This window comes from Ailuropoda melanoleuca, chromosome 7 (genome assembly GCF_002007445.2).
Source record: "Ailuropoda melanoleuca isolate Jingjing chromosome 7, ASM200744v2, whole genome shotgun sequence".
Lineage (NCBI taxonomy): Eukaryota > Metazoa > Chordata > Mammalia > Carnivora > Ursidae > Ailuropoda > Ailuropoda melanoleuca.
Window position 1 is genome coordinate 95,138,733 of NC_048224.1, and position 10,194 is coordinate 95,148,926.

The following is a 10,194-nucleotide window of genomic DNA, read 5'->3' on the forward strand; positions in this document are numbered from 1 at the left end:
AGGGACTTTTCTGAAAGAAACTACTCATTTAAAATCTAGCACTTCTTGAAATTCCATTTTCTTGCTCCTAATACTCAACATCTTGCATCTGGGTTACCTTATTTTTAACACTGCTCAACAGAATTTGATTTGTTTGGGGCAATGTTTGTACTTTACAATAATATTTAACAGTAATTTTGAATATCTGTAAGCTCCATCTACTTTATTGGAAACACCTGAAGGACATGAGCTATACATGATCTACTGATTTTTATGCTAGCACCTGTCATTCATTCATTCACTTCACACATATATATCAATACCTACTATGTGTCAGACCCTGTTCTAAGGTTATAAAACAAAAATGCTTGCCTTCAAGGAGTTTATATTCTACTGCCAAAGATATGGAGATATACAATAACCATTAGGTTTCTTTATTGAATGAGTGAATAAACAAGTGAATTCCTATGTTTGTAAAATGGTTTTAAAAATACTAGTTTTTAACCTCTGAAGACAAATCACCTATAAGCAGTATAAGTTCTCCATGAGCATCTTATCCAGCATTTTTCTTTTCTGTGTGTGTGTGTTTCCCTGTCATTACTATTTTCCTCTCTTTGTGCAGACATTAAAAGTAGTGATCATTTATGATCGCTTAGGATTTTTTTTTTTCAGAGGACAGCTACATTCAATACCAATAATTTCTATTCCTATATCTAAAAAGTGATGCGATTATAGACTTCATGTTTCTACTGCTATAAAAAAAGATAGTGATGATGTAAAAAATGTCTTGATTATGTATATCTTAAATATATATATCAACTAGAGGTTTAGATAAAGAGAGGAATATAGATAAATAAATAAATTCAGTGTAAGTGTATTTAATATTGTGTTCTGATATGAAGATACAAATGGAACTGCTCATTATTGTACTCCCTGCAAAATAACTACAGATCAAATTTTTCTTATTTGTTTCGTAAATTCCAATCATATGCAAGTGCTCATGTATTTTACTAATGGGTCATCATTGCTATTATCTATCCTTTAAAATCATGACTACTGCAAATTGGGTCAGATGTAGTTTCCATTGTGATGAATGTGTTAAACTCAATATAAATTATTCATTTTTAGTATTTATTTAGTATTTACTCATATTTTAATATGTAGTATCCGCTTTTAGCACTTATTAAGTATTTTTATATTTTGTATTACTATAAATCATTTAGTTTTACTATAAAATATTTATATTTAATATTATTAATGGTTAGGGTTATGAATGCAAAAATAATTTTGAGCTCGGAAAATTCCTGAAGGCCACAGAGTCCAGCTCTTTTATTTTCAGATTATATCTCACTTACTAAAGTAACTGAGCATCTAACTGCTTTTGAGTTACACAAGTTTTCATAACCTATTATTATGGTATCATTTTTATATAGCTATTCATTATGGTGCAAGTTGGAATTTTTCAAATATTATGAATATCACTAATTTTCTTATACGTTCTTCCTTTAATTAACAATTCAAATTCAATATTACCCATGTGTTGTATCAGGGCGTAGTAATCATGTTAGAGATCAAAACACTTGAAATTTCTTTCTATAGTTATAGTGATTTGGCCAGAATTATTTATAGTCGATGCTATATATAGCATGACAGGTGATTTAAGATAGAGTTGCAAACTTTCACTGAAGAACAGACTTTTAGAATAAAAGTTAGCATCCCATCATCCAGTGCATACATTCTCATGAGTGTGCTCATATTCAACATATGAACTGTCAGAGTAATCATTTACCATGGATGCCTCTGATGGATGAGTTACTCATTTCTGCTTAATGGACCACTCAGCATTTCAATTCAACAGTAACTAATTCTTTATAGTTTTCAATGATCAAACACCTAGTATATTGCTAAGTCCTAGGGGTACTCAGTAGTTCTTTGATGATGATTTTGCTTGTGAGTCAAATAGATTAGGGAAGCAGAAAACAGAAAAATAATCAATGTAAAAATCTTACATATTTTGGTACTCCAATATTAACTTTATTTTTTTAAAGACTTTATTTATTTATTAGTGAGAGTAAAAGAGAGAGCGAGAATGAGCAGGAGGAGGGGCAGAGGGAAAAGCAGGACTCCCCACTGAGCAGGGAGCCGAAAACAGGACTCCATAATGGAACTCCAGGATCATAACCTGAGCCAAAGGCAGACGCTTAACCGACTGAGCCACTCAGGTGCCCCTCCAATGCTAACTTTAAAGGAAACTGGTGCATTTGTCTTCTAAACCTGTGACTATAATAAAAAAATGTTCAAAATTAATTAATCAATATATTTATATATGTATACTGTATATGATAGATATCTTTAATGAAAACTTTTTGGGAGATGTTTTAATCTTTAAGATGATACATTTATATCTTAGCTTTAATAATAACTATTATCACATTGAAAATAATGTATTAAGTCTACAATATTTCCTAGGCATTATGTTTTAGAGTTTTTTTTTTTTTTTTTTTTTTTTGAGAGAGAGAGAGGGCCCGAGAGTGCAAGTGGGGTGGAGGGTGAAGAGGGAGAGAGAGAATCTTAACAGGCTCCATGTCCAGCCAGAGCCCACGTGAGGCTGGATCTCAGGACTCTGAGATCATAAGCTGAGCCAAAATCCAAAGTCAGATGCTTAAGTGACTGAGCCACCAAGGCACCCCCATTTTAGAGTATTTTTAATTAAAGATGCTCAATATGTTCAAATAAAAATTAGTATGTATAAGTTAAGGCATATGTGATATATCATATAAAATTGCCCAGTTTTAATGTAAATGGTTACATCATGTTTTATTTGAAATTTGGAAAAATTTTATGAAATCTGTGTGTTTATTTGGCACCCATTACCATACTTTCTTAAGAAATTGCACAATTTCTTTATACTAAATATAAGTAAAAAATAGAGAAGGGCAAATATCTCTTCATTTCCTAATTTGCAACTGATATTTAGTAATAGATTAGTAGTCACATCTACTCATAACCTATTTTTACATGATACAGACATAGTCATGCCAAAGAATCTATGAGTAATATGTCATTTTAAATTAGTAAATGTCATACTTAAGTAGAAAAATGAGAAAATTTAAAGATATGAAGATTTCTTTAAATTCTCCATATTTAGTCCAATTTTCACTGTGTATATGGAGTAACACAGAACTGTATTTTGCCCATTAAATTCTATGGGTTAGTTTAATGCATTTGTACATATGAATTTGGACTCTACTCTTTCTGGAATCAGAATTAATTTATGGTAGAATATGGACTATTGGAATGCAAACAAAATTAACATTGTCAAGAAATGTTCCCTACAGTCTATTTACATCAGTTAACCCATGTCATGGGCTACAGAGTCTTGGCAACAGTCATATTGAGTATATAATCCATGCAGGCATCATTTTTTAAAAAATGATTGGAAGTTTCTATTCCTGAAAATACTGTAATATAGCTATCTTGGTTTTTTTGAGGGGTAGACAGTGACTAAACCCATATATTGGAATGAGAATAATACACATTTTACCATACAATTGACAAGGAATTTCACATGCAGTAACAGTAGATGATGTAAAAAAATAAGAATTTGCTATTAATTTTTAGTTGTTCCATACTAGTCTAAGGAATAGATGAAAACCCTTAGTCAGTGGAGGAAAACATCTCCATCCTGGGTGTTTTCCCATAAGTTTTCACATGTTCTTTTGGATCTACACCCACTGAGCCAAGAATCTCAATTTGTTACAGAGACCTATTGCTATATGCACATTTTCCCCAATTACAGCTGATGGCGGTATTGAAGGTGTGTTTCATGCACCACACCCATGGTTGCTCCCTGTATGATGCCTATCTGTGCCAATGATTTGCATTGTTTGCTATGCTGGTTTCCTAGGACTGCCCTAACAAAATACCACAATGTGAGTGGCTTAACACAACAGAAATGTAGTGTCTCACAGTTCTGGAGGCTAGAAGTCTGAAATTAAGTTGTCAGCATGGACATACTCCCTCTGAGCCTTTGGCTAGAATCCTTCCCTGTGACTTCCTAGCTTCTGGTTGATGGCCATTAATCTTTGGTGTTCCTTGGCTACATCACTTGTATTTTTGCTTCTGTCATCATATTGGCCATCTTCCCTGTGTCTGTGTCTCTTTTCTCCTTTTCTTATGAGGGCATCAATTGCACCAGATTAGGGCTCATTTCAGTGGAGTATAACCATATGAGGTTATAGCAAAAAGATGACTGATTGCCTATGAACCAGGAAATTCTCACCAGACATGGATTCTCACCATGATCTTGGATTTCCCCGCTTTCAGAAGTATGGGATATAGATGTTTGTTGTTTATAAGCTACTCAGTCTATGATATCGTGGTATAGCAGCCTGACTGGGTTAAGGTTTTATCACGGTAAGATAGAAGGCCCAAAGATTTGAAGACAGAGTATGATCAAAGGGATTTGCATGACATTTTTTCTCCCTTTAAAAGGACAAATATTTATATATGTATACTGTATTTATAATAGTCACTTATTACCACTTGCCCTACTATCGAATCTTTGCCACAGTGTCAGAAACTTCAATGACTCAAAGGATCCTGGGAACAGGCACTGATATTGCCGAGAGATTGGTGATGTTTGCAAAAGAAAATGACCTCAGCCAAGCTCCACTAAGGAAACTTTGTTCACCATTCTAGCAAGAAGGAATTTGTGATTTGACCCTCTTATTATATTCTTAGGGCAGGAATGTCAGCTCTTTATTTTTTCCCTAGGGTGAGATGGTGGGTCCCTGGTGAAATGTAATTATAAACCCTGCCTTATCTTCATGAAAACCAATCATAACCTTGCCCTTGTTGAAATGAGTTACTCTCTAATGGATTTAGGAAGAAATACATATCAAAAAGAGCTACATAAAGTGCCTTAAGCAGGGAATATCTATGTTATTCATTCTCCTTCATGCTGATATTCTTATATCTTAGAGTGAAAGGTCCTAGGTTAGTATGCATATATTGCTTAAGAAAAGTGATGGAGTTAAACCCTTTTTGTTTTGCTGGTGTTCTTATATGGCTGAGACGGTGGTATGTATGACATCTTCAGTGATAGTTTCCTCAAATATTATGTAACACCTTTTAGCATATCATTTGCTGTAGTATTAGGAGCTTTTCCTATTTATCCATTTTAACATAGACTAATAAGAGCTACAATATATCCTTTTACAAAAACACACCTTCGTAAAGTCCGGTAGGTAAGATTTTCATATTTGAAATCCACAAGTTTCACAGTGAAAATTAAATGAGTTCAGAGGCAACACAGTGATATCTGTATGGGCTTCAGAGCTGGACACCTGGGTTAGAACTCTGGTTCTATACTTGTTAGATGAGAGATTCAGGGCAAGACAACAGAGTTAATACAAGAAAAGTATCTTTCATATACATGCAACTCATTTTGGTAGTCTAGTTACAGACTTTGAATTCCATCTTTTGATTTACATCCCAAAAGAGAGAGAATTTCTCTGTGAGTGTATATTCTCAAAAAGAGGAGATGCAACAAAACTGAAACTCTAAGGTAGTAAAATTCTAGGGATGAATGAAAATAGAGCATGGGATTACAATCCCACAAGCTGTTTGCCTTACTGAATCTTTCTCTACTTCCAAAAAACAATGAATAAGCCCTTCATCTTCTCCACGCACCATATATTGAAGGTCAAATTGGTATACACTGGCTACAAACTAATAAAAAAATTCAAAGGAAGCATTTCATTTTTGGAATATAGTAGTTTTAATATTTTATATTTTATATGCTAAAACCTATTAAAATTCAGAAAGCTGTAAAATTTAACTTCTTTACAATAAAAATGAAGTAAAATAATATAAACCTAACACCTCATTAAACCATTTTTAATCTAAAATGTAAGATTTTGGTATTCTAAATTATACTTACTTTAAGTAAACTGTTTTGAAAGGTGAAGCATAGTGAACATATATTAAATACACAAATCCTAAGTGCTCACATGTATACATTCTTACAAAAGAAACACATTAGTGTAATCAAGCTAATAAACAGAAGGTTACAAGCACCTTTTTACTCTTTCCCAGTAACTAACTATTCCCCTGCTCACTAAAGGTAAGTACCATTCTAACTTCTTTCATCATAGATTAGTTTTGCTTATTTCTGAAGTTCATACAAATAGGATCATAAAAAAGCTATTTTTTTTTCTGGCTACTTTTGATTAACATTACATTCAACATTATGATCAATATTATAACAACCATATAATTGTGTGAGATTACTCATGTAGCAATCTACCATTTCTTTATTATATAGTTTTCCATTGGTTGATTACACCAGTATTTATTTGGTGTATTTTTTATGGATATTTGAGTTATTTCCACTTGGGGTGGATTATAAGTGAATAATGCTTTAATGATCATTTTTGTTCCTATCTTTTGCTGTGTATTTATTGGCATTTTGTTGGGTATATAAACGTAGTGCAGTTTGTTGATTCTAGACATTAAGACTATTTCAGATATTGCCAATAGTTCTGAAATGACCATTTGTGCATAGTATATTTAATACATTTTTGTTGGGAATATACCAAGCATCATAAGATGCACCAATGTGCAACTTTATTAGGTATTGCAAACAGCTTTTCAAAATTTTAATTTACACATCTATCAGGAGTTTTAAATTGTTTCAATTATTCCACAACTTCACCCCACATATCAGTCTTTTCATTTCAGTTTTGTTGGTGGTTGTGTAATGATCTCTTATTGTAGTTTCAAATTGCATCTTTGTATGATTAATGAAATTGAGAACATTTCCATATATTTATTGACCATTTGGGCATCTTCTTTTATAGCTTTTCTGAAGCAAGACATCAGTAAGTTTTTAATATCTAAATTTATTTGCATTATTCTAAAAGTAAACATGAGGTTTCTGAAGGAGGATAGGTGACTATTACTTACAGCAATGGCTACATTAGTACTCCATGCCCTGTTCTTTCTTCCTAGCAATGAGATAGGCAGGCCCGCTTATATATCAAACTGGCGAATGGGATCTTTTCTTTTCCTTGCAAAGAGTTTTTATTTATTTATCTTAATTTTTATGTAATAAGGACACGTAACATGAGATCTGTCATCTTAACGACTGTTAAGTATACATTTGTTGACCACTGGTATAATGTTGTACAGATCTCTAGTGCTTATTCATCTTACTTAATGGAACTTCATTCCTGTTGATTAATAACTCCAATATCTTCTTCTTACCCAGTTCTTTGTAACCATGTTTCAAGTCTTTAATTTTACTAATCTTATTATTTTATATATACCATAGAAGTGGAATCAGACAGTATTTGTCTTCTTGTGTCTGACTTATTTCACTTAGCATAACGTCCTCAAGGTCCATCCATGCTGTTGTGTTTTGCATAATTTCTTTCCTAAGGCTGAATAGTGTTTGACTGTATGTATATCTCACCTTTTCATTACCCTTTCATCTGTCAATGGACATTTAGGTTGATTCTACATCTTGGCTATTGTGAATAGTGCTGCAGTGAACAAGGGAGCACTACTCTCTCTTCAATATCTAAGTCATGTTTTAAGTCACAGGGAGGGCATTTTGAAGTTAAGGAACTCCTGCGGTTTCTGTGTATGCTGTCTAGCTTCTCGATTCCTCTCCTGAGCGATGAAAGGAATCTCATCTCCCTAATGTAAATACTTCTTCCTTGGGGATAAAAAGTGAAAGCGCCTGGATTTTTATCTTTTAGAATGTAAATAAATGTTTATTTATATTAGGAGAGAGAGACAAAGCAAACAAGCCGGTCTTGCAGGCTCCTGGTTTTATCCTATTTTGAAATGCAAATACATGGCCTCTAGGCAGTTAAATCTCTGGCGTTCTCCCAACCTGTCATCTTTTAACTTTGAAAACCTGTCCATTAGCCCAATTTGCAGTTTTCTTTGCTCTGAAAGCCCTAACTTTCCGAAACATGAAAATATTCATATTGCTTGTCAGCTGGGTTTTATCCAATTTTCTACTGAACTTTTCTTATTCATATGAATTTGTAGAAGGTCTTCATATATTTATTTTGTTACAAGTTTTTGTCACTTTCTTGTTCTATGCCTCTTTTCTATATTACTTATCTATTTGTATTTCCAATGGTATAATATAGGTATTTTACGCTGACATCTTCCAGTTTATTAAACCTTTCGATAGCTGTGTCTAGTCTATTACTAAACCCATTTACTGCCATCCTAATGACAATTTTATATTGTTTAAATTATAGAATTTACATTTTATTATTTTTCTTCATTTCTGATCTGTGGTGAATTTCTCTATCTTGTTATCTGTTTTCTAAGCATATCAACCATAGTTAATTTAAAGACAGTGCCTGATATCTTTGATAGCTGGATTACCTTTGGGCCAATTGCAGTTGTCTCTTTCCTCTTGGTTTTGTTTTTGGTATTGTTGAAAGCTTCAAATTCTGTATAAAAATCATGGATGTTCTATATAATGGTATCTTCTTCATAGAAAATTTAATTTTGCCTTTGACGGTTAGGTTAAAGGCAAATCACTTTACATCTAAATCCTACCTCAGACTGTGATGATTGGACGCTGGGATCTTATCTAGTTTTTTTATGCCTTAATCCTAGGGATTAGCCTTTAGTTCTTTTCTGAAATCCTGGGGCAATGAAGGTCTATCCTTCCCCTGAAATCCAAATTTTGTTTCCTAACACTCTTTCTGCAGTGCTGTTGAAAGTACTACTTAGAAAACTTTTTTAGGATCCCCAGTCTCTAGGTGTCATGCTCTTTATAAACCAGCAAATACCAGTTTCACCTCAGTGTATTTTCTCATCTCTCTCGAATCATGGTCCCCCAAGATCTGGCAGCTTTCATAGCTCCCTGAAACATTCAAATGATTTTTCGGGGTTGTTGTTTTTTTCCTTTTGAATTTGTTTTTGCTTATTTTTTTTTTTTTTGATATTTTAACCAGTATTTCTAGTTATTCTTGGCAAGAGAGTTTCCTTTCCAAAACTTGGTCCATCACAGCCAGAGTGGAAATCTTACTCAGGCTAAAATAATTCCTAAATCTCTACTTATCGTTTGACATTGAGTAAAAATGTTACTTTTGTCATAGAATATTTCTCTGGCATTCCATATTGTCATGTTTCATTAGTTAATATTCTCAGAGCTTCTATGCACCTATTAAGGTTTATAATTAAGCAGTTCTGTATTTAATTGGTTTATGTCTATGTATCACTATACTGTAAACTCTAAGCATGGCAGGGGGGATATTCCAATTTGCTAACCATATTATCTCTAGTGCTTGACATACAGCAAACAATAAATATTTTAAAACTTTGAATAAACAAAAAAAAACAGGACATATATAGGAAGAATATCCAAAATTCAGCTAGCACTCTAATAAATGTTAAATTGGTCTACTTTCAATAGGTTATTATAGGCTAGTTAGATCACATGGCAAAAGATTCTCCAGCAGTTAAAATGCAAATATGCCAAAAATCTTACTTGAGATATTTTCTTTGTAACAATATTTTTTAAAGTTCAAACACATATTGTGGATGCAGTAGTTTAGAAAGGCTTTCAAAAAAAAAAAAAAAAAAAAAAAAACAGAGCATATACTATGTCTCTAAGAACACCTGAAAGCTCCTGTGCAGAGAACAAACTAAAAAGTAGGTAATAAATGAGCATAGTTGTATCTAAATGCTGATATCAAGGATAAATGTGATAAAGCTCACTAAAATATTACAAATGTAATTAAATAAATCTTGTTTTTAAAAGGCATGTTCAACAGCAGCATATTTTATGGATAGTCTCTTAATAAATGGACATAATAAAAAGTTAAGTTACTATACTGAATCCTCATTCAGTACCCAATATTAACTCTCTGGTCAAATTTTGACATGTGGCCTAAATATTTTTTCACAAACTGACTTTTCTTTTACTTATACCTATACTTTTTGAGCCTTAATATCTGATTGTTAGTCTTTAAATCTGCTATTCCAACAGGTTGTCTACTATTTCCAAATTACCCGGGGGAAAAAAAAATTTTTGAACACATTGACTTAATAAATTTTCTAGGCATAGAATTTTTTCCAAAGACACTTAAAGACAGAGCTAGATAGATCAGTGCCAAAATCACAGTTCCTATTAGCAACAAGAGAACAGAAATAGTAATTGTTAAAATAACATCATCA